General features: G+C 54.1%; 1 pseudogene; it reads left to right on the forward strand.

The window, feature by feature from the left end:
• LOC131560158 (zinc finger protein 850-like) overlaps nucleotides 1-27,466 on the forward strand; it is a 596,580-nt pseudogene that overhangs the window by 492,386 nt on the left and 76,728 nt on the right.

Below are 27,466 nucleotides of genomic sequence, written 5' to 3' on the forward strand. Positions count from 1 at the left end.
TCACCTTCAGCCTCCCGTGGCCAGGCTGAAGAAGAGCTTGTCATCCATGATGATGTCTCCCTGGCTGTCTCCAGCAGCAGCAGCAGCAGCAGCAGCAGCAGCAGCAGCAGCATCCCCACCCGGTACAGCTTCTCCAGGGGCTTCTTCTCCTTCCCTGGGGGAAGACCAGGCTCTCAGGGCTCTGCCCAGGGCCCCAGCTGTCAGGGAACCACGACACGCAAAACCAGATGGGATGGATACTCCAGGGACCTGGAGAACCATTCCCAGCAACTGGGAAAATCCTAGGAGCTCCATCCACCCATAGATGCGGTCTCCAAATTTGCCCCAAAATTGTGTCCAGCTTTTAGAGGCAATAAAGAGCAAGTCCAAGTGACTTGATGATATTTTTAGCCCAGAAAGCCCTGCTGCTGATGGCACACTTGACAATCAGCAGGGGACACAGCTAGGCCAAAGCCCAGACCCTAGCTGGGAGGCTTTCTCCTCAAATATCCTTCAAACAAACCTCCATGCAAGTCACTTGGGAAAGTTTCTTCCAATGATCCATTTCTGGCACATAACTACACAGGCTTATGTGAAAGATTCTACAACTGCTCTGGAGTCAAAGAGGCAGCACTAAGGGTCCTTGTCATCTCTTTGTAGCTAAATCCCACTCTGCAGGAGTTGAAGGAGTTTGGAACAAGCTAGAGAGCACACCTCTCAGTTTTTTACATGATGCAATTGCATTTTCTTCACTTCTACACAGACAGGAAGGGTGAGTTTGGCTCACATCTCCACCGCATGGCTCACAGGGCCACAAGACTTGTAGTTACAAGAGCTTTGAAGGATTTCTTGGCCAAGAAGACACGGCCAACAAAGATATTTGTGGTTTGGAGCCAACCCTTCAATATTTCATCTTAGGGACTCATGCTACAGTGTAAGCTTCCTTAGCCAATCATGCTATGACACACAAACCTACAGCACTGCATCCTAAGGTTCTTGTTTTCCATTGTAACTACTTTTATTTTTTCTAGATCTTGGACTCTAAAACTCTGAACTTTCCTCCACTTCAACATTCCTCCCCGTGTCTCTGCTAGAAACTAGAAATCTGCATTCTCGCTTCTAGCACCTAAGTTTGGAAGCCCTTTCCAAGGTCTCAGATCAAATCCTGTGTTTAATTCTAAGCTTTGCTGACAAGACCAAAGGTCTGAGATTTCCCTGCATTTGGGTTTCCCACAACACCGATGATGTTAGTTCCAGAGTGCCCGGGATCCCTCTTGCAAGTCAACTCTGTCAGGACCAAGGCGGCTGCCGGGGGGCTGCTTGTGGCCTCTGACAGCCCATTGCCCAGGGCTTGCCAGCGCCCCAGCCCCTCAGGGGCTGCCCCAGCCCGGCCAAGCTGCCCGGCAGCAGCGCCGCAGCCCCACAGCAGCTCCAGAGCAGCCCCATCCAGAGGCACCTGGGAGCCCTCAGCAAGGCAGCCAGCAGCACACGGGCAGGAGGACACGGATGGCGCTTCCTGCCTGGCACAGGGCTTGTGGCCATCTCCAGGCACCGCTCTCACAGGGATCCCCGCAGCCCCAGCCCCTGCCCAGCCGCTCGGTGGGCAGCACAAAGGCTTCAGCAGAACCACCACAGGACAAGGGGCTTCTGGCCATTTCCCCTGGGCCGCTGCACGCCTGGGCAGCTGCCTGAGCACAAGCACCCTTTTCCCCCTTTCAGGGCCTCAGGACCCCTCAGCCTGCTGTGCTGCTGAGCACAAGCACCCTTTCCACCCTTTCCTGCCTCTTGCCCTGCAGACCCTGGGCAGCAAAGAAAAGCTCCTGGCAGTCTGTGTATCATAATACATTCTATAATTATTTACAGTAATCTATAATCTATAATAATATATATAATTATATATACCCTATAATTTATTTATTTTCAATATAGATAAAACAATGAAAAGAAGAACAGAAAAATATTAAAGAAAAGAAAATTACCCCTGGCTCAGGTTGCCCCAGCAAAGACAGCCTCCAGGATCAGCTCTTCTCCTAAGTCTTCTGGCAGCACAGCCAGCCGAGCCCCGACAGACGAGGCCGGGCCCTCCATGCCCTGTGCAGCTGATCTTGCAGCCTCTGGATGGTGGAATATCGCCCACGCTGTATTTCCCCCAGCACATGCAGTGTTTCAAGTGCCAGCTGTGACACGGCACTGGTCCTGTCCTCCGTCAGGCGTTCCAGGGCTGCAAGAGAGAGGAACAGAGGCACGGTCAGAGCCAGATCTGCGGGGAGCCCAGGAGAGCCCCCTGCAAGGGCTATCCCAGCCAGCTCTTGCCATGGCCAGGAGGGAGCAGGGAGCAAGGGGATCAGCCCGAAGCTGCTGGCCACCAATGGCCCACGGGGCCCTGAAAGCTCCGTGTGCTCTGCCCACGGGAGCAGAGCCCTCCGCAGCCGGGGCAGGGATTGCAGCTCCCCCGGCAGCCCCCGCTGTCAGCCCGCTGCCCTCACTCACCAGTGCAGATCAGCTGCAGCTCTTGCTGCTGCCCCCTCAGGCGCCGCCCGGCCATGCCTGTGAACACAGAGCCTGTCACGGCCCCAGCGGCACAGCTCCCTGCCAGCGGCGCTGCCGGCGCCGTGGCCACGCGGGCTGCTGGCCCAGCAGGGCTCAGCCCGGCCCTTGCCGCACGCTGCCGGCCCAGGGCACGGCTGCCAGAGGGCGGCAGCAGCAATGCCCAGGCCAGGCGGGGCTCCACGGCGCCCCAGGGCACGGCTGGCGCTGCCGGGGCAGCAGGCGGGGCTGGGGCCGAGCTGCGGCGGGCCGGGCCGGGGAGGGGAGGGGCAGCCCGGGCTCGGGACTCACCCATGAACCTGATGGCCGCCTCTCGCAGGGGCTCCTGTGGGCTCTCAACGTAGCGCAGGGCCCGGCGCAGGTGCTCGGCCGCTCGGCTCCTGTCCTCTGCCAGCTGCAGAGAGCGGCAGGAGGGAAGGGTTGGCGCGGGCTCAGCCCCTGGGCCGGGTGCTGCCTGCGCCCAGCCCCGGCCTCCCCTGCCCGCACAGCCCTGAGGCTCGGCCAGGACTCCCGAGAGGAGGGGGCAGAGGGCCGCCTGCTGCCCGGGGAGCCGCAGTGCCGGCCCGCCCCGCAGCCCCGCCGGGCCGGGGCTCCATGGGCACCCGGCTCGGGCCCACGGGAGCCTGGAGAAGAGCCCGCGGGGCCTCTGGCTGCAGCAGCGGGCAGGGGCACAGCTGACAGCCCTGCACACTGAGCACCGCCCTCAGGGCCTTCTCCAGGGTGAGGCTGGGGCATGCCGGCCCTCCTTACCAGGAGCTCAGTGAACTTGGAGAGTTTCTCTTTCTTCACAGTTTTTTCAAGAGCTTTCCTTTTCAGGAACTTGACTGCACAAAGCAGCGTTTCCCGAGAAGTCTGGAGAGCAGCAGAGATGCGGACATGGCCCCAGAGCCCAGGGCACAGGAGCCGCAGCCTGGAGGAGGCTGCGGTCCAGCAGGTGCAGGGCAGGAAGCAGCCGAGCCCCCTGCCAGGGGGACAGCAGCAGCCCGCGAGTCCTCACCTGTGCCACACGCAGATTCTCATCATGGCAGTGGAAGAGCAGTGGGAGCAGGCTCTGCCACACTTGTGTCATCAGGGGCTTTTTTCCTTCTTCTTCTACAGCAGAAATCAAGGTGTGAAAGACAATCATGGAGAACTGCTGCACCTGGCTATCACCCTGTAGAACAGGAAGGCAGCAAGAGCTCAGCATCAGCTGGTTCTGGCCCACATTGGCACAGGCCTGCATCTGCACGGGGCACCAAGTGTCCGGGCAGCAGCCAGTGGCTGTGGCTGGGGGCACAGAGCCTTACGTGGTCAAAGAGTGGCAGGAACACCTTAGCCAAATGCAGGGCAATGGGACTGGGTATGCGGGCACCGTTATCCAGGAACAGATAGCCCAGTAGCATGGTGGTCATCCTGAGCCGCAGGAGCTCCACGAGCCTTTCGGTCAGGCTCCACATTCTTTCGGCCTGTGTGGAACACGACTTTGTGAAAGGCCACCCTGCTGCCGCAGGGCCCAGAGGCCAAAGGCCTGTCCTGAAGCACTGGGGCAGCTGAAGCGGGAGGCAGGAGAGCTGGGAGCAACTGCCACAGCGCCCGAAGGCCAGGCAAGGCCAAGCGACTGCGTTGCCCAGCCCCACGCTGCCTGCACGGCTTCAGCCACTGCCCCCTTCTCACCAGCAGGGAATGGTCCCTGAGCGGGAGAAGGGCCCTGAGCAGCTGGCTGCCAATGTCTGCGCGGTCTCTCTGCAGGTGCCATGACAAGACAAGATCCATGATGCTGTCCCTGCATTCCCTCAAGTCCAGGCACTCGAGGACCTGCAAGACACAGGGCAGTGACGGGGGAGCCGGCCGGCAGGAGCCTGGAGCCGCACGGGGCTGGGCCCAGGCAGCAGCACAGAGCACGGGCACCGTCCCAGGTGGCTGCGGCAACAAGAGGGCAGAGAGCTGGGAGGCAGCTCAGCCAGGTCATGCTGGCCTTGAGGCTCACCTCCACAAGGAATGCCAGGGCAGGGAAATCCCAGTATGGCATCTCTTTGCTGAGCATCTCAAGGAGGCAGCATAAGATCCTTTTACACAAGGGCCTGGATGCATGGCGCATCTCCCTGGAAGGTGGAAAGTGTCACTAAGACCTTGAGCCGGGGCGGGGGGGGGGGAAGCCTCTCCCAGCACTGACTCACATGGTTCTTGTCCTTCCCCACCACCCACTGCCAGGGGACCTGGGCCCTTTGAGGTGTGGCCGCTCCTGGGCACCCCCTTTCCCAGCCTTTTCCAGTCTGCTTTGCTGTCGCTCATCCCTTTGGCCCACAGCCACGGGGACTATGTGGGACAGCCCGGGCACAGGGCACAAATGCCAGGAGCAATGAGGAGAAGGGGGTGTCTCACCCGGCCAGCAGAGCCACGGCAGAGTGATGGGTATCAACACAGAGCAGCGTGTCCCAGCCACGCTTGCCTTCCATTGACACCACCACCTGCTCACACTGGAGAAGGCAGAGCAGGGACTTCAGGGTCTGCACTGCAAACCTGTGTGCACAGCAAAGCCCAAGTCACACTGGGAGCACTGGCTCCTTCGCAGGCCATGTGGCAGGGACAGGAGGAGTGGCATGGAGCACCTGTTGGGGCTGGTGGCAAGGCCGTGCTCTTCCTGGCATTGCTTCCAGAAGGTATCAACCTCCTCTGGCATCTCTTCTGTGCTGAAGAACACTTGGAAGAGCAGATGCACAAACAGGTGGGGGAAATGCGGAGCCACTATTCTTGGGACAGGGGCCTCCTGAAGGATCTTCCACATCACCACGGTTGCCTGCAAGGGACAAAGCCCCCCGAGACAGCACTCAGTGCCGAGGTGTCCGTGTGGTGGGGCCCAAGCTTAGCAGGGAGAGGCCCCGAGAGACCTTGGCAGGCAGAGCACAGGGCCTGGTGGGCCTGAAGCTGCCCCTGGGCCAGGTTTCAGGCCAGCGCCTGAGGCAGGGAGATGCAGTGGGGGAAGGAGGAAGGAGAGCTGCTGGAGAGGGAGCCTTGGGGCCAGCAAAGGCCAGTGTCAGAAACTCACAGCCAGGCCAAAGACACCCGTTTTGTCCCTATCAGAGGTGCACATGCTGTGCTCTGGCCAGCTCCCCAGCACATCCAGGAGTATCAGCTGCACTGGCTCTGCAGTCCTGAGCGAGCCCATGATGGTCTTCCACATGGTCAAAGCAGCTCTGTAGGGTTAGAGCTCTGTCTCAGGGGCGGTCTCAGACACAGCACCGTGGCCTGGGCATCCCCAGGGGCCCAGCTGACCACAGGCTCTGCCTCTGCCCACTGCCCTGTGGGGACAGGGCCCTTAGGGGCAGCAAGGCAGCATGGCAGCAGGCTCGGGGGCTGACGTGCCAGGGCTGGGAAAGACAGCAGCCAGAGGGCCCTGGAACTCAGACACCTGGGACAGGTGGTACAGGCTGATGGGCTGGGAAGGCCTGAGCCTTCTGGGCAGCTGGGCCCCATACCTGTCACAGGACGGGGCCACACGCAGGAGCGTCACGACTGCGTCACCCGGGTGTGCTGCGGTGAGATCCAGCAGGGCCTTGTCCAGCCTGTGCTCGGCAGAATCATTGGCCATGAGCCAGCGGTGAATGTACCTCACCATGGCGGGCACCTGGAGAAGGCACGGGGAGACTTGGAAAGCTGCTAGAGGGAACAATGTCCCCAGGGTCCCCAGAGAAGTCCTTCCCTTCCCAGCGCACTGCCATGGCCTCAAAGGCTCCCAGGGACCACCAGGCGTTGCTGGGGAATGCACAGGACTCATGGGGGAATTGAAGCCTGGCCCCAGCTGCTTACTTGTTCTGGCCTGGCAACACCCTTCTCCAGGAGCAAATCCAGCATGGCGGCACTGGTCTCATGATTGAGGAGCTCTGAGCGAGCTCTGAGCCCAGTGCCCATGGTGCTGGTCTCTTCCTGCCAAATGCTCCTGATGAAATCGCAAACGAGCTGTAGGAGAAGGGCAAGAAGCCGGGGATGTTGCATGGAGTGCTGCACACACGGTGCTGGGCTGAGCATGGACAGCAGGCCCAGCCCAGGTGGGGGTGGCTGCAGGTACCTGCGCTGTGCTGCAGAAGCGGCCACGTCTGCGCTCCTGCTCCTGTGTGCGCTCCAGGGCTGCATCTGGCAAAGAGCGAGCGCAGCCAGAGCTGAGGGGCTGCGGGAGAGGCCAGAGAACACAGCCCAGACCTGCACTCCCCAGGCAGGGAGAGCCCCGGGACGCCCCAGGGGATGGAGCATGGCCCCTGCAGGGTGTCTGCCCAGCCCCTCTTCCATCCTGTCCATGGGCATTTTCCCAGGGGATGGGATGGGATGGGATGGCATGGCATGGGGCCAAGGTGGCTGCAGGCTCCAGTCCTGCAGCCCAGCTCTGCCACTCACCCTCCTGCGGTGGATGGAACGGCACCGCCTCTTCATTCTCCTGTGCTGGAGCAGCTCCAGGGCCTTCTTCCTCCTCCTCCTCCTCCTCCACAGTGGCCAGCTTGGGCACTCTCGAGGCTCTCTGGCGCCCCAGCACCGAACGCAGCCGGTGCCGCTCCTGCAGGGCCTCCTGCGCCGTCCCTGCGGGCGGGACGCGGCGGTCAGCGCTCGGCCCGGGGCCAGCGACGGCCCCCGAGCGCCCCTCACCCGTCCCGGGCCGGCCATGCCCGGGTGTTCGATCCCGGGAACGCGGCACGGGAGGCTCGGGGCCGGCGGCCGCGCTGCCGAGCGACGGAGCTCGAGCCGGGGAAGCCGCAGCGGAGGCGGCGGGAGCGGCCGCGCCGCGTGTGTCCTCCGCGAGCCCCGGGAAGAGCCGGGGCCGGGGCCGGGACTGGACCCTGCCTCGGGCCCGGGGCCGGGCTCGGGCCAGGCGGAGCCGAAGGGCGGCGATGCCGCCCCCGCACCAGGCACTGATGCCCGCCCAGCAGCGCCACCGCCAGTACGGCCAGAGCCAGGCGGAGGCGAGACCGCGGCGGGACGGCCGGGGCCGGGCACGGGGCAGCCCCGCCCGGGGCCGGGGGCGGGCCGGGGGCATGGCCCGGCCCGGAAGGGGAGAGGGAGGCGGGGAGAGGAGAGGGACGCCGGACTCGGGACCCCGGGAGAAGGGTGCCCGACAGCGGGAAAGGGAGAGAGAGAGAAAGAAAGGGACAAAGAGAAAGAGGAAGAAAAATAGGAGAAAGCGTGTTTTAAACTGTCTGCTTAGCTGCTCTCGCCGCTGCTGCTGCCGCTGCTGCTGCTGCTGCCGCTGCCGCCGCTGCAACTGAAGCACCGGGGCCGTTCGTCCCCGTGTCTGTTCCCCGCTCGCCCCACGAGCCCCACGTTCGAGCCCCGCGCGCCCCGGGGACAGCCCCTCCGTCTGCCCAAACACGGGAACTTTGCAGCCTTGAGCCCGGATGCAGAGCCCTGACTCCTGCGCACTGGCACAGCGATCCCCTCGCTCGCTGCTGTGCATTGTCCTTGCTGAGGGGCAAACACTGTCGGGGCACCTTCCCTTGGGGTAGGATTCCTACCTGAGCCCAGCACTGCACTGACATCTCCAGTGTTGCTTTCCAGTAAAAACAGGGGAAGGAAAACTGTGTGTGGCTCATGGGATTTTAGACCATCTAAAAATCACTAAGTCAATGATCTCAGAGGTGAGGTGCACCTGGAATTACTGGGATGCAACATGGAAAAGGGGAGCATAGAAATAGAGGGAAACATCTTGGATTGTTTCTTTCATTTTCATTTCCCTTCTGGAAAGCTGTTTCAGTTTTCCAGGAATCTTCTCCTGTCTGCTCTTCCCAAGAATCTCTCATGGAGAGCAAGGTCAAGCTTCTGTCACAAGACTTTCCACCAGGAAATTCCGCCACTGATGAAATTTTCATTGTGACTGTGCTGGTTTAGGGCAAATTTTGGGAGGAAACCTCCAAAAGGGGTCCATCTAGAAAGCAAGTTCAAGCGGCCCCTCCCCCTACTAGTTCAGGAAAAGACCTCCCTTGAGAAAAGTGAAAAATCCCCACTTTATTTCACAAGTAAAGTAATCACAAGCATGAAAAATGAATAATATTAAATAAAACCTCTGACAGTGCTGAAGAGATGGCAAATTCAGAAAGTCCTGTTTGTGGGTTGTAGTTGGCTCACTTGGTCTCTTCTAAGTCCCTCTGGTTCTGGAATGCAGCGTCCCAGAGCTCAGTGGGCCAGAAGTGTGAGCTGCTGCCGGTGTTTTTCTGGGTTTTCATTCCAGAGCAGGTTTAAACAATTCCAAGAAAAAGGAAAGCCACAGTCTGAGGAACTTCTCTGCCTAAGCTAGCTAAAACCAAATTGCTGGACCTGGGCTGTGAAGGCATCGGGAAATTTCCAAATCTGGGCACTGGCGGTCCCAGCAAACACCAGAGCTGGATGGTGCTGGAGCCAGAACCTGCAAATATCAAAATTATGGCTTTCTGTGCCAGCAAGTCACTGGACTTGGGCTGTGCTGGCACCAGGTATTTTCCAAATCTGGGTACTGGGGCAGCAAACACAAGATGTGGTCGGTGCCAGACCCAGTAGCAGCAAGTTGCCGAGTTCTGGCTTTCTTTGCCAGAAAATTGCTGCATTTGGGTTTTGCTGGCACTGAGAAATTGCCAAATATTAACTTTCTGTGCCAGGAAATTGCTGGAATTATGCTGTGCAGGCATCTGAAAAATTCCGGATCTGGGCACTGATGGTGTCAGCAAACACAAGATCGGAGTAGTGTAGGCACCAGGTATTTGCCTGGTTTTGCTTTCTTTGCCAGCAAATTGCTGCACTTGGGCTGTGCTGGCACAGGGAAATATCCAGATCTGGGCATGGGCAGTGCCATCAAACACCAGGTCTGGGTGGTGACAGTCTTGGCACCAGGAAATTGCTGCCTTCTGTCTTCTTTTTCCAAAAAATTGCTGCACTTGGCTGTGTTGGAATAAGAAATGTCCAGACTGGGGTACGGGCAGTGGCAGCAAACACCAGATCTTGGCATTGCTGGTGCCAGCACTGGGAAATTGCCAGATTTTGACTTTCTTTACCAGAAAATTGCTGGACTTGGCTCTGCCAGAACAAGGGAATTTCCAGATCTGGGCACTGGTGGTGGCAGCAACACCAGATCTGGGCGGTGCCAGGCCCAGTAATGTTGGAAATGAATTTGTAGAGAATTTTTAAGGTTTGATAGAAGGTTTCTATAGTATGTATACAAGTGTCACGATCTGTCCTTACAAACGGGTTTTGTGGTAGTTTGTGGGTTGATCTCAGAGTGCAAAAAACACCGACACGGTACAGGGAGTTGCTGCTATAACCAAAACAAATGTACCTTTATTGAATAACCACAGCAAAATGCATTGAGGAGGAACTGGGGGGAAAGGGAAAAATAAGGAAAAAGAGGGAGGAAGAGAAAGGAAGGTATAGAGCTACCAACTGTTTTACTAGGCCAGGACTAGACCCAGAGCTAAGCAAACTCATTCAGCCAGGTGACATTCTGTAACATCAGAAGCTGGCAACCTTGAGGACTTGGCTGCCAAAAGGTTACAGTTTGCACTGGGCCCAGAAGTCTTTTTCCCTAAGGCAAAGCAAATTGAAATGTGAAGTTTAAAAGCTTCAAATGACTATGAAAGGAAACTGCAGAATAATTTCTGGAAGGGCATCATTGTCAATGATCATGCAGACCACCAACAGCTGGAGCTGAATCCAGAATTGCTTCTTCCAGCTGGGCAGGAATTCATTCCACTGGCAAGCACTGGTCCATGGCAACAAATGATCTCCTAGCTCTGGGCTGAATGGCACCCAGGCTGCAGTGTAGATTTGAGGAGCCCTTGTCACTTGTTATTGGCCTCCCAGGGCACTCATCCTTCTGCAAACAAGGTGCAAACACAGCTGGAGTGCTGTCCCAGGTAAATATACATACAGGTGACTTTGCCAAAGCAGTGCATCATTTCCCAGTGAAATCCATGACTTCTTCTTACCTATGGAATTGTGATTGAAGACACCTGTGAGCCAGATCTGTGGGAGATGGCAAAGGAGCAAAGCTTTGGGATTTGGGCACACTTCTCTTGATTTCTTTGCTCAGGCCTTTGGTGAGCACAGAACACACCTAGGTAGAAAACCTTTGACTATACAGGATCTTTTGGATCCACTGTCCCCCAAACATGTCAAGGTGTGGCCCTGTTACAATGAGAAGTTGAAAACAGCAGCACAAATGACACAAAGAAAACATGGCCAAAGAGGAATAGGAGAGGCCCAATGAGGAAAGAATGTGGTGAGACACTGGCACACTGAATGAGCTGCACTCCCATAATCTCTAGGCTAGCAGGTCATGGTCTCACATTCTCCTCCTGGTTTATTTAAATGTTATTTATTTATTTTTGTTTTTCATCATCAAAATAAAATATATACAATTAAAAATATGTCATCAAAACTTAAAGACAAAATCAAAAGACATTAATTCAAAACTACATCTAAAGATCAGAACGTATGTACAGCTGTAACTATCAAGCCTAATGCATCAATCCTATTCTTCAAACACTCTTCACACAGGCGGCAGCTTCTTCCTGAGCTGGGAGGAAAGAGAGCTCTTCTGGATGGGAGGCAAGGACTTTGTGGGTGAGGGAACATCGGAAGTGACCGGAGAAAACTTCTCGGTAGGACTGTAACCAGCCAGATCTGCAAAATGGAGACAAAAAGTTTAACAGAGAGGCAAACTTTAACAGAGGCCACCATGTAAACCTAAAGCATCTGAAGCTACATAATTCCTGGGACACATTTCCTGGAAATGTCTAAACAGCTGCACAGGGAAACATGCTCCTGCTGACAGACACTGAGGCAGGCCAGGGCAAACCCTGAGCCACTTGCCCAGAGCTGGCACAGGCCCAGCCTGGCCTCTGGGCTGCCCTGGGGCAGCAGGGAGCCCAGAGCCCTGTGCTCCCCAGGAATGACTCAGCTGCACATGCACCCTCTTGCTCCTCTGCCTGCCCCACAGCTCAGCAGCCCCACAGCTCCAGGGGCACTGGCAGCAGCACAGCTCCTTGCAGGGGCACGTGCAGGGCACAGCTGTTCCCTGGCAATGTGCACGGCCTCTCTGGGCTGCCACCAGACCCTTCCTCCCAGCAGAGACTGGCCCAGCTCCCCCCTCACCTCTGTGTGAGGCTGAGCCATGATTGCCCTTCATCTTGTCTTCAATCTGGAGCTGCTTCAGGCCCCGCATGCCATGACTAGGAAATGTGATGGAGAGAGTGGGGGCAGATGCACACCCTTCCTTAGGATTTTGTCATTTTTGGCGCAGCTCAAAAGGCAAATCCAGAGGTTTCCAACTCAGCGCTTCCTCAGCTTTCTGGAGAACATCTCGCCTTCACCAGCCCAGCATTTTGGGGAGGTTTTCCCGCACATGTGGAGGCTTGCTGGCAGCACATTCCTTCAGCTGGGTGCCCATCACCTTGCAGAGGGCAGAGGCCAGCTTGGTGGCCACGGTGCGGACGTTGGCGCTCCGCACAGGCAGCGCCTTGTTCTCCAGGCAGGACCAGAGCACGGGCAGGGCGTCGCGCTGGGCGACTTCAGGGCTCCTGGCATGAACCCCCTGCACAAGCACTGCCGGGACAGAGACACAGCTCCTTACCCACCAGCCTCACTGCAACAAGGATCTGCCTCTGCTTCTGCTTCTTGCCAGCCTCTCTGGCCAAGAGCAGCAAAACAGCACCCAGAGCCCCTTGGTCCAGAAACGGGCAAAGCAGCTGATCATCCTGGAAACAGAACCACCCACCCCTCAGCACTAATTGCTCCAACCAGAGCCTTGTCCCTGCAGCAGACTCCCTACCTTTACTAAATTATTTCACAATCTCTGCATGAACAATGAATGACATGTCCAATTGCCTTTGATTTCCATTAAGAAGTTGTCCAAACCCACACTGAAGATTTGGAAATGCACCATAGAGAGGAAATGGAGAGATTTCTACTAAAAGGAATGATTCCATTTTTGTAACTTTGTTGTCAAGTGCCAAATGTCTAATCTGGCTCTTCCCTGTGCTCAGTGGCACACAGCAAAGGGCAGGATTAGAACACACCTCAAAACTCCAGCCCACCAGAGATGGCTGCTGCCTGACAGCTGGATGAGAAACATCTGTGGCCAGCTGGTGTCTTTGGCAGAATGCTTTTGGGGCTTCCAACAAAGAGCTGTTTCAAACCTCAGGGTGTCTTAGACAATTACCCAGACCCCATTGCCTTGGCATTTGGGCATCTCCACATTTTAATGCCACTTCCCCTCTCAATGTTAATGGCACTTTTTCTTATAATGTCCACTCAAATAGGGGCATAGAGAAAGAAAAATGCTACACAGGGGACTGAAATGTAACCAAAACACGAGTGTTTTCTCACATTGTCTCTGAAATCTCTCTGCCCATTTTCTGAACTGAACTGTATCAAACACAGACAAATATTTACTACCAACAGGCTTCTTGCATGGCCGATTTGGCATAGAGATCAAACCTGAAATGCTCTGGAGACCATTCTTATTTTCTGATCAGACAAAATGTTATCTAGCAGCCATTTAATATTCTGTGGTGGAAGAGACTTCATTTCCTCTATGCTGTTAATCCATCAGCAGTCATCAACATTGAAAGAGCTCCTGCAAGTACCCCAAACCAATTCTGCTAAGCAGGAAAGGGTTATGGTACCCATTTTAAAATGGGAATTAATTTCAGTTTAAATGCAATTAAGACATCGGTGACTACTGAATGTGAGGAACACCTGTCCGGTCCTGCTAAATCTCAGCGAGAACATCTGCTCTTTCTAAAGAAGTCCTAATTTATGGTTAATTCCTTTATTTGAAAAAGAGATCAAAAGAACTGCTAAACTAAATGCCCTGTTGCTGGGAATCTACTTTATTCAAATGCTCTTTAAAAGGCCTTTGACATTCCCAATCTCAGAACATGCCCTTTTGAGATTCCTAATGAAGACACAAAGTGTATTAAACCTTGCATTCAAAGATGTTGGCATAATTAGCAGTGGCTTTAGCCCCAGTTAAAGCAAGGCTATCAATCATCTTCTCTGCTATATATTGAGATTATCCTTTTTCCATTCCTTGGCCCTTGCTGACACAGCAAGCTCCTCTGAGGAATCAAATATCAGCTGCATGTGTAGCATTTTGGGCAGCACTGACACAGGCAGACACTGTTTGCACACCCTGAAAGGCTCAGTCCAAGGCCCCTCTGACAGCACAGGCAGGGAGCCTCAGCACTCTGCTTCTGTCCCTGTGCCCCAGAGGTGCCTTGCACTAAACCCGTGCCTCTGATACCTCTGTTGAGTTCTGGCCTAAGCTGTGACCCCCAGGCCCTGCACGGTTCAGCCTCAAAACTTTCCAAGAGAAAAACAAGAATTCTGTGAGGACAAAACAAACTGATGCCCTGAAACAGCATTGGCCACCATTTCCCCTCTAAGATCACAGATGTCGCTGAGCTCCCCAGAGAGGAGCCAGCTGGGGCATTTTTAGCCCTCCCTTTGCTGGAGGTGGTTCTGAGATGCCCCAGTGAGAGCTCAACCCCAGGCCGAGCACCGCCCCCATCTCAGGTGCTGCCCAGCTCTGCAGCAGCCAGGGAAAACCTGCCAAACCCACCTGCCTTGGCCATGGGGCAGCAGGGACACGCTCAGCACCTCCTGGTTTGGAGGAGCTGTTCTGCTGTCTGCTCACAGGCATTCCCTGTAAATGCTCCCTGGGAAGAGCTCTGGGCTCAGAAGGGGAGGCCTTACCTGTGATACGCTCGGTGACATCCAGCAGGGCTTGGCCACTCAGGTGATTCCACTCTTTCAGCAGTGACACTTTATCTACAAGGGAAACACACGTATCTGCTCACTTTTCTCAGGTCATAGGAGAAAGGGCAGCGCCAACCCCATTTTATAAAATAAAGTACATTTCTGTGGATTTTTGAATCCTTTTCTTCTTTCCTTCCAGCATACTTGGCAGGGTTTTAAATTCCAAAAGAAAAGCTCTCCTTTCACATTTGTAAATCCAATGTTGTCTGCTGTAGCAGGAGCTGTGTTAAAACATTTCACATGAGGGACCTCAGGAGTTCAGTCACATGGAAGCAGTGAAAAGGTTTTGCATCCCAGAGCACAAAGGAAGAGCCCCATACTTGGGACACAGAAAGGCACTGTGTCAGGCAGTTCCTGAGTTCAGAGAGCAGCTGGGGAGGAGAAAGTGGAAACTCCCCTTGAAGACCTGCCTCTTCAACACTCCTTTTTCAGGCATATTTCCCCAGTGCAGCATTCTCAGAGCTGACATAAATCTGTGTGGCAAAGGAGTTTAGAGCAGCCCTTGCCTATGTAGTTAATTGCTGTGGCCATCTTGCCCCATGCAAAACAACAGGTGGAACAAGGCATCATTGACAGCTGGGTTTATACCTGTTTGTTCTAAAGAAATGGACTTGGTGAATCATCAGTACCCCTTTGAACATAGAAGACAAAGAAGAAAAGTGGAAAATAGGCAGCTAATGCCTCTAATGTAGAGCCTTGCAGGTGGCTGCTCTGCAGAAGCTCTGATGGGTCAGTGTCCCTTCATGCCAACAGCAAAGCTGTTCATTTGGGAAGTCAGACGGGGCCCAAGCAAACTCCAAACCCCCTTTGCCCCTGAACTGTAGCAGAGCTGTAGCCCAGGACTTGCTCTTCAGACAAGCAGCACAGAGCCAAGGGCTCCTGGGACTGTTGGGAAATGCTGATCCCATTCCAGCCTGTTGGGGATGGTGCATAAGGACTGCACCTGCACAGCCTCTGGTGGGTGTCAGCTGCAGTGTTCCACAGACAAGAGCAGCTGCCAAGGCACTCAGCGCTCTCTTGTGCAGGAGAGACAGAGACGAAGCTGAGGAGAGTCCCTGCCAGGGCTCAGCCTTACCCAAATGAGCAATGGATTCTCCCAGTGCTTTCACAGTTGCCCCACGAACCCTGGGATCCTTTGAGTTCAGGTTCTTTGTTATTCCTTCCACCAAACCAATGATCACCGGGTTCAAGGCATCTTTCAGGGCTCCTGTGATTTCAGCCAGCACATCCAGTGCCCTCTGCTTCACTTTCTTGTGGCTGTCAGGTATTCTCAGGACAAAATATTCAAAAATCTGTGAAGAGAACAAGCAACGTGAAGGCTGGATTCAAATGTCCTTGTTTGAAGAGCGGATGTAGCAGTCAGCAATGTCAAAGATGAAAGTGATCCTTTCTGTCAGGGCAGCACTCGCTTGCACAATGTCACTGTTTTCCTGTGGGCCACTCACTGGAATGGTGGCACAACCTCATGCTGGTTGAAAGATTTTCTTCTGTTTTTAGGAGGTTTGGCTGGGGACTGAATGGTTCCTATGGTATTTCTCTCCATCTATAAATCATTAAATCAATTCCATTTATTAATGCTAAAGAGTACCTTTGCTTTGAATGGAAGCAGATGTTTACAATGCCTGGTTTTCTATACAGTTGCCTCAAGTACGGAGGGCAATTATGATTTTGCCAAAACTAAGGCTGGAGGAGATCTAAGTTTTCTTTAGTTTGTCTCAGAGCCAGTGTCTGGAGAAGAGCAGGGCCCTGATCAACTCTTCCAGGATCCAGACCATTTCTCTAAGTAACAGGTGGACTTCTGAAATGTAATGTGCTGTACAGCTCTCATTAGAGCAGGTTCAGTCCCTTGACAGCCTCATTATCAGGCAGCTTTTCCTGGAAAAAGGGAAAAAGTGGCTACAAGGAGGAGAAGGCAGAGATGAGTCCTTAGCTGTTTTCCTCCTTTTCCAAAGAGAAAAAAAGACCCCCCCCCCCCAAGAAGGGTGAGCACTGTCTTTACCAAGAGGAATAGGAACAAGGATGGAAATGAGTAGCCAGAGCTGTGCCTGTGTAAGACAAGATGGAGTATATAGAAGTATTCTTAAATAAAACAACTGGGTTTAAACCAACCCAGCCTGATACTTCTCTTCCCTGTGCAAACCCATTTCTGGTCTAGAGAACAATTGCCATGCTTTCAGGGGCTGGATTCCCTTCACTTCACCCAGCTTGGAGTAGGAGAGAGCAGCACTTACACCAGCAGAAAATTCTGCCATCATCTGATGAACAGCATCAATAGGCACCTGCCAGACAAATACAGCTGGACTGAAATAACTTGTCCTGAAGCCTGGACCTGAATTACATTTGTCTGGGTGAGAGGGACCAGAGTGTCCCAAACAGCCAGGACAGAGTGCCAAGACACACTGAATTAACTTTGCTGCTACAGGCTGAGAAAAGGAGCTAAAGGAAAGGAGCAGCGAAGATACCCTACATACTTGGGCAATGTTAGTGGAGATGAGCTGGGGGCTGGTTTTGCACAGGTCTAGGAGGAGTTCCACTCCTTCCATCCGTGCCTGAAACCCCTTGGCTTCCAGGAGATGGTGAAGCTTCTGGAGCAGCTCCGTTTCTTCCACAGCTGGACGTGACGTGACCTGGGCTTTTGCATGGGGTAGGAGGTGTTCATCAGAGGGAGATTTCACCCTGGGAAATAAAATTAAATGAGGACATGGTGGTGATAATTATCATAGCATGGCATCCGCATAGTGGAAATAATTAGCATTGACTCCATGATTCCAGAAGGCTGATCAATCACTCTATTATACTATACTATACTATACTATACTATACTATACTATACTATACTATACTGAAACTCATTGCCCTCACAGACAGTCTGATACAGACAGACCAGACTGGGCAATTGAATCCAAAACACCATCACCAGTGGCCAATTAAGAAATCACCCTTTGGTAAACAAATCTCCATAACACATTCCACGTGTTCACAACAACAGGTGCAGCAAGTGAGGATAAGAATTGTTTCTCATTCTTTTCTCTGATCTTCTCACAGCCTTCTCCAGAAAAATGCCTGGGAAAGTGTAGATTTTCCGTGTTGCTGTTCTGGTGGCCTGGAAAGGCCCAGGGATGGCCTTGGAGAGCCGACGCTTCAAAGGACGAGGAGAGACTTCTGATCTTGTCTCGGTCTTGGTGTTTATTAATTGTTTATCTAAAAGATTTTCTTTCAGCCCGACAGAGGTCTGCACAGCAAGTCAGCCATGGGCACACTCCCCAAGCCCCCGGGCGGTCACTTATCTTTATACCCTAAGTTACGTGTACAATATTTATCATTTTTCTCCAATACTTTCTACCCTTATTAACCGGTGCACTTTTAGTAATGACCAATCCCAAAGTGCCACCACCACCACAGAAGATGGAGGCCAAGAAGAAGAAGAAGAAGAACAGGACACGCCCCAATTCCTCCATCTTACTTCTTTAGACCCCCCTGTACCAAAATCCTAAACCCTGTGTTCTACACTTTAACTAACTTATCCCTTCACCATTCACCCAGTGGAATCCTCCCAGTCCTCATACAGGTCTCATCTCCTGTGTAGGACCAAAATCCTGCCACCAGACACTTCTGGCAACATTCCAGGATTCCCGAGCCCCCCAAGGGTGGTCTCGGCCTCTCTGCACCTCCATCCTGAGGTGCTGAGATCCCACAGGAAAGTTGTGCCTGCTGTTCTCTATGGAGACAGTTGCAGCCACAGACAATACCTGCAGTTAATTGTGAGCAAAACATCTTGAGCAGCTTTCCTAATTATGTGATTTCAAGCTGCAAAGTCATGGGGCTCTGAAGAACAACATGGACCTCATGACAATCATTACAGGAGACAATCTGCAAGTGACATTCTCACCACTGCTCACTCAGGAAAGCCAAGGATGAGATGCATCTGATCTATCTTCAGATGGCTGCCAGGGCACACAGGTCACTTTGCTTTGTGGAGAAAGAGAGACACCACTGCCAAGTTTAAATGCCTCCTCATATGGGACATGTGTGTCTTAGAATAAGGAAACTCATCACTCTGGAGAAGTGTCTCTGCAACCAGACATGACAATCTGGAAAAGTAGCTCAGATGCATTCTGAACAGATAAACAGGGCCATATTTGAAAGATTCAGAAAATCAGTAAGAGAGATAAAAACAGAAGCCAGACATCCCAGAACTACACTCACATTTCATTTGCTTCCCTGGAGACCAGATGCACAGCTTCACAACCCCACTGGGAACAATTCTCCTGATCAACCTGTCTCTTCCATGAGCACAGGAAGATGCCAGCTGTGCTACTGAGGCATGTGGTCACTTTCCTGCCACTGCTGAGCAGGACAGAGCTAAATAAATCCCCTCTGCTATCAGAGGAGAACAGGTACAAGCAGCTCTGCAACTGCCATGAAGAGACAGCAAGGAGCAAATTCCTGTCTTAAATGCTGATTGCAGCACAGGGGGGTAATAAACCAAACATGCTGTCCATCAAGCAAATTACATGAAGGACAGGAATATCAAGTCAAAAAGTCCACATTGAGACACCTGTTGACTGAAGTTGTTCAGGAATTGCCTTGCTCCTTACTACTCAAACTTGGCACTGTTTGAGGGTAAGGAAACCTTGATTCCGCCAGGCCAAACCACACGGATGAGAACTGCATCTTTGTGGAAGGGCGTCTTGCTTCCAGACTGAGATTTCTCATCAAAACACCCATCTGAAAACTACTCCACTCAGGTGAAAAAAAGCCCTGTTTGAATTTACTTGTCCCAAGTCAGGCAGCAGAAACTTGGCTCTCTCCCAGCCTCCACAGCACTGCCCTTGCCACTGCACTGGATTGTCTGAGCTGCCACCAATGGGTGTCTGTTTGTCTCTCCATTTTTGTGGAAACCCCTCCAGAGAAGTTGTGTTCAGCACAATGCACAAGTAGACATTTTTTATCCTAGAGCATTTGTAGGGAAAGGAAACAATCTGTGGCACTGGTCATCTCTGCCAGACAGTTTTTCCTGAGGAAGAGGCATGTAAAGCCTGTCATGTGCTTTGTCACATCTGACAAAAGTGCTCAGTACCGTTTGCCAGCAGACAATGTGGCCTGGGGCTCCTTTGAGCCATCGTTCCTCTCCTTCACTGGCTCCTTGACAGATGGGCCTTCAGCCTTCTGGTTTTCCATCCCCTACAATGACATAGAGAAACCTTCTCAATCTTTAGAATATAAAATAGGAAATTCTCTGTTGAAAACACAAGTTAGAACCAGGATCACTGCTACCAAGGCTTAGGGAAACATTTCCTAACTTAGAGATGGAAACAGACCAGAGATTCAGTGATGCCAGCTCTTTGTTTTCAATAGCCCAAGGCAGGTTATGGGTGCTACCAGACTGAGCAGCAGTCTAAAATCCCAAATTCCTTAGTCTTGACCATAAATGGGAGTAATGCAAACTGGTAGGCAACAAGTGTTTGTAAAGCAATCAACAGAATAAATTGGACTCTTTTGGGGGGGTTGGCCCATTGTGTTGGAAGTCAATTTGGTTCAACACTCACTCTCCTTGCTCCTGCACAAAGGCAGGCTCCCTTCTGTAATGTCGATACCAAAATATAAAATCCTCCCCCAAACAAACAAAGGATTTTCCACTGGATGCTGCTGAATTCACCAAGCTTCTTCCAGCCCCACATGGCTGGACAGCAGGGCAGTATTCCCAAAAGACAGACAGTCATTGTAGTAACTAGGATTGACTTGGATATCTTTTGTAAATTTGGAAATTTTCTTGGCACTACTACTTCCAGTGTCCTTTGCAAAGACTCTGTTATCTTCAGAAGCACAATTCTCACCTAATTGCTTTACAGGGGGCAGAGTAGGGAGAGCATGGTGGGGGCTTACACTTAAATGTAAACCCATTTTCTCCTCTTTCCCTTTCCTCTTTGTGACCAGTATTGAAAATATGCAAAACCCCACTTTTTCCCTAATAATATCAGTTCTTTTGTGGTCTGCAGATGAACAGGCTGAGGATTAACAGCTCATTCCCAGGAGCAAAATGATTCAGCAGAAGAGGAATGAGCTAAAGACAGATTGGGTATCTTTGATTTCATATTAGCAGAGGCAATACTTGCAGAAAGGAGACATTTCTCCTGCCAATCACTTACTTTCTTCTTATTTCTTGTCAGAATATCTTCCGGGTCACGGGGGGAAAGAGATTGTTCCAGAAGCATTTTAAATTGTTGATGATTGAGCAACATCTTCACCATCTCCTGTCCATAATGCCTAAGGAAGGAAGGCAGGAAGGAAGGAAACAAAAGAAAAGTGAACAAACAAAGGAAGAGTGTTAACAGAAGAGACTGATCCCTTAAACTCATCAGGTGCAATCCCTGCACGAGAAGGCATTGCCTACTCAGCAAAGAGGGAGATTTACCTCACTGGACACTGCACAGTGCTGTCAGCTGAACACAAGAGGCAAGAGGAGAATATGGGGCAACAGAAAAATACCATTTCACTCTGAAACTGGGGATGTGCTTCTGTGGCATCAAAGGATCCCAGGGAACAAGCAAAACACATCTGCTTTGTTGTCAGAGCCTATTAGCAGTGTCTTGCTGCCATTGCACAGTAATTTGCCTTTCTTTACCTGGCAGGGAAGCCAGGAAAAAACCCCTCATGCATCCTATTTATTATTCTATATTATGTGTATGCACAGGGACAGCTAGTTGCTCTGCTAGTTGCTCTTGGCAGCTATTAATTGGAATTTCATCACCAAAGGAAGGGGATTTTTGTGGTTTGGGTTGATTTTGCTACTAGGAAACGACAGTTTTCTTCAAGAAGAAATGTGGAGCTCACTGAGCCACAGATAACAGCGTTTTAGAAATCTGCAGAACAGGTTTAGAAAGACTGAATATGTTGGCTAAAGACCCCTGATATATTTCTAGGCAAGTCTGAAGTTAATGAGAAATGGATGTTTGGGATCCTTCAGTGATGAACATCAGCCAACACTTTGTCTTTTTCTTGTGCACCTAAGGCCAAACAAAAGTGTTGGACTGGCTGATCTGAGTTCTTTTGATCTCAGTAAAGAATCCTTCAAGCCACAGGAAAAAGTTAGCAATGCTCCTTTTTGCTGGCCAGCCTCAGGTTTCCCAGCACAGCCATTTGCCCAGGCAGCCCAGAGCAGTGGTCACAGTGCCAAGGCTGACAGAGCTCAAGAAGAGTTTCGACAATGCTCTCAAGCACATGGAGTGACTCTTGGGGTCACTGCACATGGCCAGGGGATGGACTTGATGATGCTGATGGGCCCTTCCAACTCAGCATATTCCATGATTCTATGGCCCTTACTCACACCATGAGGTAACTTCATATTCCCTTTAGTTTCCACTCTTGTGTGGTTTCACCTTTACAGCCAGACACAAAAGGGCTTTCCTGTTTTGGGAGGTGAAATGAAGATCATTCCTTGTGTCCTTGTGGCAGTCCTGAGCAAGCTTCCCTGCCACGTGTGGCAGCCTCTCAGCCCTGGGGGTGCCTGCAAGCTGGGTGACTCCAATTCTCTCCACCAGGGACAGGAGGAGTTGGGCCGCACACTCGCGCACCGGGGCGGGGCGGCTGCTGGGGAGGAGAGAGCAAACCCTGGGCACAGGGACAAGGAGCAGCGGCAGCGCCGGCCTTGGCCAGAGCTGCTCCCTGCCCTTGCTGGGGGAAGGAGCCCGGGCTCTGCCTGCACCTTCAGACACCTGCACAAGGCTCTGTCCTCAGCTAAACACAAAGGTAGCATTGCACACTAGGCCTGCCTGCAAGGAAGAGGGAGGAATTCAGTCTCCCTGCACTGTCTGATACTCAGTTTCTTCCACAGTATTTACTCGGAGAAAGATTAAAGAAATAGATGACATATGAATAATTTAGAAATTAAGGACAATTGATGCTGACCCATCAGAGGGCACCCAGCACACAGAGCTACAGCAGGACTGAGGCTCTTTCCACCCATTTATCCCCAAATCTGCAGAACTTTGGAAAACAACAAATGCAGGGAAAACACATTGTGGGCTGTGAAGTTGCAGAATATCCAGCAATGCAGCCTGTTTCTTCTGTGGGGCTTGGCAATGGATCCATCTGAATGTTTTACCCCATTGCAAAGCTGAGGAAAGGGTGGCAGGCAGTTTAGCCAGGCTGTCCTGCTCTAGAGAGTGTCTATTGGGAACTATCAGGCCCAGCACCAACATTTAAGGCAGCATTTGCTTCAACTGTCCCATGGCTGTCAGCCTGTGGAGGAGCCTGTAAAGTGATTCATCTTCTCAAGATTAACATGAAACATCACTTTGAATAGAAAGTAGAATTCTAAGGCCATGACAGTCATACAAGACTCCTTTGGCAGGAGCTGCACCTGCTGTGCAGGCTGTGCCACACCCAGCAGATTGTCCCCCATGTGCTCCACGCCCCAGCAAGGACCCTCCTCATTTCGCAAGTTAGTGGCATCATGAGGAGACATGGTTTTCCCAGGGCCTCTGTGGTTAGAACTGTGAAATACCAAACACTGCTCACAGCTGCAATTGCAATTGTCCCTCTGCCCACAAAAGCACAAGGCTCTATCCTCGGCCTTTGCAGGCACTTTCACTTCCCCATCAGTCACCACATCTAGGAAAATCTGACAGACTGGGAGAACTCCAGGAAGCAGCAGGAAGCTGAGTCAGAGGAGACAAGAGAGGAGAAGTGAGGTTGGTTGGAGAATCAAGTCACTGAGTTCATAGAAGATGCAGGATACAGGACCCTTCCCTCCCACCATTCCCATTCTCTGTCTCATCCCTTCTCCCTCCCACACACACAAAGGTGAAGAATATCACTAAAAGAAGAAGAACCTACTTGACTCCCATGTCCATGAGAGCAGTCATTGCTCGTGCAGGAGTCACATTCTCCACCAGGATCCCCAGGGTCTCACTGGCTGCTTTCTGAACAAATTCTGGGGAGCTGGACACCATCTGGAGAAGGACCCGAGCAACCTCATCCACCTCAGAGTCCATGTCCTTCTTCAAGGTTGCAGAGAGCTCTCCCAGAGTGACAATGGCAGAGCAGGACACCTTGGAACGGAGCTTGGTCACCTGGGGAAGTCATGAGGGGAAACATAAGAATCACCTTGAAAAGAAAACCAGTTGCCTTCAGGAGAAGTCCCAGGAAATGACAACACATCCCACTGTGTCCAGAGGAACATACAAGTACAGGAAGAGCTGGAGAGCACAAGCACAGAAAGGCACTTACTCTGGCACCAATTTCTGGGATCAGACCTGCTCACTGTGGGCCTAAAGTAAAAATTTCATTCAGTGTTCTACTTAACACTTCTAAAATGTCCACAGCTTTCATTTTAGGCCTTTTTACTAGAAAATTAAAGCAAGGTCTGCTTTCAAATCATCAAGGCACACGTCATAAAGATAAAAGAGTCAGGTGCTCCTGTTCCAAAAAGCAACACCAGCAGTTGAAGCACTCAGCCAGGAAACAGAAAACACAGGCTCAGGTCTACAGAATAATTTGCAGTGTTGAATTACAGCTTGGGCAGAAACTGGGACTCTGGGAAATAACATCATTAGCGTCTCAGTTTCTGCATTTGCACTCAAAGATGAGTGTCAGATTCCCGACCTGCCAGTAAATACAGCTGCATGTGCCCACAGATCCTACAGACAGCTGACAGACATTAGAAATCTCAGGTCTAAACCAGAAATGAAGGCAGACCCTTAGCACACATGGAGATGAACAAGCACATACCTACTCTACACACCGTGTATGAAGTATGGGGGACAATTCAGAACAATGTTCTCACCTCGCTGGTAACTGCCAAGCAAACCTCACAGAGGCTTCAAAGCAGGACCTCTGAATGGGACCCAGCCAGGTGCTGGATGGTGAAGAGTCCCTTCTCGTTCAGCTCCCTGAAAGGCAGAAGATTGATTTTTCTCTCCACCAAGGCAGCACCCTCTGAAATGAGCAGCACTGGGACAGGTACATAGAGGTGTCAGGGATGGGCAGGAGCGTTTGGAGCCTGCAGTTGCTCCTCAGCTTGGCCCCTCTCCTGCAGAGGCTGGTCCAGGCCAACACTTGGGTGGTGCTCCGGGGCCTGGAGCCAGGGGTGAGGTACCACATCTGTACCAGCTGCGCAGCAAGCCCGATGGTACCTCCATGGACGGCGTCTGGGGGCCCTGGTCGCAGGCTCTGGCTGCAGAGACCCCCCACTCCTCCGGTGAGCAGCCATCCCCTCTGCAGGGTGCTGGAGCAACAGCAGGGAGGCACCCACGCCTGGGGCTGCAGGGGTGGGGGTCCTGTTGTAGCAAGGTGTGACTCCCAAGTTTTGGGGGGCCAAGGGGAAGCAGCCCCCTCCCTGTCCTGGCTCTCCCTGCCCAGGAGACATCGGGCTGTGCTGCAGAACCCCTGACCTGCGGCACGAGCGCTGCGAGTGGGGCTGGGACCCTGCAGAGCCCCACAGCTCCCACCAGCTCCTCTACCGGCCACCTCCGAGCGGGGCTGGCACAAGGTAAGGGGCATGGCAGGCAGGCGGCACCCATGCAGGCACATCCCAGAGACCACTGGTCCTGCTGTGTCCCAATATCCCACACTGGGCCCCTTGCCCATGCCCTGCTCTGTCCTGCCCTTCCACCACCAATCTCATACCCCCTCACCACATTGCACCTCCAACTACAAGCAGCAGTAGCTTTCCTGGGGAAGAGCAGGAGGAATGATGGCTGTGGGTATGCTTTGGTGAGACTGACTGGCCCCCCACTCCTCCCACAGGGAAGATGCATGGCAACAGTGCGAGGAGGTAAGCAGGGGGGCACAGGGCACCTATGCCTGCACCTTTCAGCCCAAGGCTGGCAGTGCCATCTCTGTCCTGGTGAATGTCACCAGGACCCACATGCTGCCCACACTCAGTTGCTTCAAGGAGCCCTTTTGGCTGCACCAAGCTGGTGAGTCCCAGTGCCACCGCAGCCCCTGCTTGGCTCACAGGGGACACAGTGTCCCATGTCCCGTTTCACAGGAGCGACAAATGCCTATCCCCAACACCAGCAGTGCTCACAGATGCCCCACAGCTTGTGCAGGCAACAGCGTCGCAGGGCCGGCTGAGCCTGCAGTGGCTGCCGCCCCTGGAGCTGCCTGCAGAGCAGCTGGACTACCAGGTCCGCTATGCCATGGAGAACAGCCATGACTGGAAGGCAAGGCCTGCCCAGGGTACCCCGGGCAGCGCTACCCCCCTCCGCTGCTGACACACGGCAGGTGCGGGGTCGGGCCAAGCGGGACCCGCCCCTTGGTGCCAGCCCACAGCAGCCCTGCCTCCAGCTCGGCTCTGCCCTGCAGGTCCTGCAGGTTCCGCGAGCAGCGAGGAAAGAGGTCCTGGACCTGCGCCCAGGCTCCCGCTACCCCGCGCAGGTGCGGGCCCAGCCCAGCGGGCCGTGGTACCGGGGCAGCTGGAGCGCCGGGCCCAAACCCGTTGTGGTTGATGCCATGGCCGATGCGGGTAAGGGGCAGGGCTGGAGGCGGCGGCCGCAGGAGCCACACGGCTGACGGCAAGAGGCGGACAGTGCTGGAAATGGGGAGGGGGGCACGGGGCTGGGGGCTGCGAGGGGCTCAAAGATGGTGGCTCTGGGAAAGGCTACAGTTCCGGCATTCCTCCGCCGATGCAGGCTGGCTCATCCCCAGTGTTACGGTGGTGCCGCTGCTCTTCTCAGCAGCGCTCCTGGGGCTGCGCTGCACCTTCCCCTCCCTCTACAGGTAAGGGCTGTGCCGGGGGCAGGCGGGGGGGTCCAGCAGCAAGCCTGGGCACCTTGCATGGGGCATTAGGGCACCTCAAGTCTGAGGGTCAATTCGATGCCCCTTCCTGTGTACCCAGCAACATGAAGCAGAAACTCTGGCCCCCCGTTCCTGAGCTGCACCGTGCTCTGGGCAGCTTCCTCCAGGAAAGCAGCAAGCACGGCCAGGTGAGTGGGTGGGCAGGGTGACTCAGCTGCTCCTGGGGGCAGCTCGAAGGGCAGCCCCTACCCCGTCCACTCCATGTCGCCCCAGGACATGCCTTCGACAAGCAGCCACCGGAGGAGACCGTCCTGCCCTGCCTGCTGGAGGTGCTGCCCGGCCCGCAGTGTGAGGCGGGCCCGCCGCCGGAGCACGCTGGGGGCCGCCTGTCCAGCACCGACATCGCCAACCAGTCCTACCTGCTCATGAGCGGCTGGGAGCCGCGGGCAGCCACGACCGCCCCACCCCGCCATAAACTGCTGTTTCCCCCTGAGCCCCCGCCTGGTCCCTCCTGCGCCGCCGCACCCCCGGCCCGGATCGCCCCGCCTTAGCAAGAACGCCCCGCTCTGGTCCCGCCCCCGCTCCTGGTCCCGCCCCCGTTCCTGGTCCCGCCCCTGTTCCCGCCGCCTCACTTCACGCGCGGAGCGCTCCGCCCCGTCCCGCGGCTCAGCCAATCGCGTTGCATCGCGCGGCCATCGCCGGGCAGTGCGCGGCCGTTGGGTGTAAAGCGGCCAAGCGCGGCCCCGTCCGCCCGGCGTTTCAAATGCTGCGGGGCTGGCGAGCGGCGGCGGCGCCGCGGAGGTGAGCGTGCCACAGGGCCGGAGAGGCGGCCTGGAGGTGCAGTCCCGAGCGGGGAGGCTGTGGTGAGGCGGGCAGGGGAAGGGAGAATGTCGCTTATTGGAGGGAGCCCCAAAGAGCAGCTGGAAGAGGTGCCGGCTGATCAAGGAGCTCCGAGGAGTGGAGGGAGGGCGTATCGGCTGACGGAGTGTCCCGAGGAGCGGCTGGGGAGAGTGGGGGTGTGCGTTGGCGGGGAGGAGCGGCCGGAGCACTTGCACGGTCCGGTGGTGGGGAGGCCGGCGGGGCTGTCGGAGTAGGCTCAGCCCGGCCGGTGGGCACGGCTAACCCCGCCCGCCCGCAGGACCACGGCGCAGTTCCTGTTGGAGGCGGACCTGCACGGGCTGCTGAAGCTGGACACGCTGATCCCGAACGCGCTGCCTGCGCGATGGCAGCACAAGGTCAAGGAGAGCGGCCCCGGGCCCAGCCCCATCGGCGTGTCGCCCGTGAAGCCGGCCAATCGCCCCCACAGCTCCAGCAAGATGCCGTCCACGACAGCCGGTGAGCGCCGGCCACCGGTGGCAGAGGTTGAGTGCAGGAGCCTCGCCCAGGCTGCTTGTCCGTAGCCATGGGGCTCTGGGCTCCCTGCCACGCTGCCCTACCGGCTGCTGCT

The sequence above is a fragment of the Ammospiza caudacuta genome, chromosome 7 (genome assembly GCF_027887145.1).
Source record: "Ammospiza caudacuta isolate bAmmCau1 chromosome 7, bAmmCau1.pri, whole genome shotgun sequence".
NCBI lineage: Eukaryota > Metazoa > Chordata > Aves > Passeriformes > Passerellidae > Ammospiza > Ammospiza caudacuta.